The sequence below is a fragment of the Leiobunum rupestre genome, chromosome 2 (genome assembly GCF_980474605.1).
Source record: "Leiobunum rupestre chromosome 2, qqLeiRupe1.1.hap1, whole genome shotgun sequence".
Classification (NCBI taxonomy): domain Eukaryota; kingdom Metazoa; phylum Arthropoda; class Arachnida; order Opiliones; family Sclerosomatidae; genus Leiobunum; species Leiobunum rupestre.
In genome coordinates, this window is record NC_143385.1 from 8,521,381 (window position 1) to 8,522,739 (window position 1,359).

The window sequence follows — 1,359 nt, forward strand, 5'->3', positions numbered from 1 at the left end:
CGAAACCAGAGGTTCCGGTGAAATTAAAACTCTTCCACCGATTTAATTAACTAACTTTTATTATTATGACATGCACCTTGACTGGATTTAGTTACTTTTCCGTCATCTGGTTTTATACCAGTGGTGTCCAAATGAGAGATCTTTAGTCCTTGGAAAAGACTCTCTCAACCAGCGTTGCCAACCCTTTTAAGTCGATTTATCGTACCAACAACCAAATCTTATGGTATTTTCAGCAGATTTATCATACGTTTGAAAACCCTAAAAATTATCATTTGAAAAATTCTCATAAACATGATATTTTGTTAATTTTTAAGATTTTAAAAAGATTTTTTAACACTTCCAACGCGTAAAATGGTCACTCAAATGCACCTAAAGAATGTTCAACGAGAAAGTGATGGGTAAAGGTGACGAATTTTAGCGTAAATAAAAAAGTTAAAATAAGTTTATCAGTATACCAAATTACAACAAGTTCCTGGTTAATGATTCATTACACCTGAATTATCGTTCAATTTGCGATATCGCACGCTATACTAACGTACATGGTACCGAAGGTCACATTATCGTACAAAACAATAATTATCGTACAGGTTGGCAACGCTGCTCTCAACCTTCAAATTGTTAATCTCGAAAATATATTAAAATCCTATGATAAACTATTACCAGTATAAACATGGTGATCTTGATTTTAAGAATTGTACTTATCTCGACCTTAAAATAAACGATCATTAGGATCGCAAACTTGGTCACTCCTGTTTTAAACTATGAAGAAATCGCCAAATTGCAGGTCTGTTATTATAAGTATAAATTTCTGAATAACAATGATAACTAATAAATATTATATAACATAAAACAAATGCCAAAATCATTAAAATATCGAACAGCGTAGTGCTTCCGTTTTATTATCTGCTTCCGAATTAAACCAGTTGACACAAACATTTGAGTTAAGTATATCTTGCATATTAAATTTAAATTGGGAATTTCAGATCACATTTTCAATCACCCTGTACATACGTTAAGAAAAGTATATCAAACACCCTTTACACATCATTAAGAGTTAATTTACCAGTAAATAAAAAATTAGTACAACGCTATCTCAATAACCCTGTCTATTAGGAATATTATTTAAATCACTCTGTACATCAATAAACGCACAATAAAGCCTTAAGAGTAGCTATAACCGAAAAGGGCATTTTCACATAATTAGCGCACTAAGCAGAAACCATCTAAAAGTAAGAACAATCCAGTACAAAGCTATCTCAGTAACCTTGTCCAATAACAAATGAAGAACTTTTAATAGAAGTGTACAAAAACGATTATCATTTAGATCGAATCGAATATCAAATATTGGTTTTCTTGTCA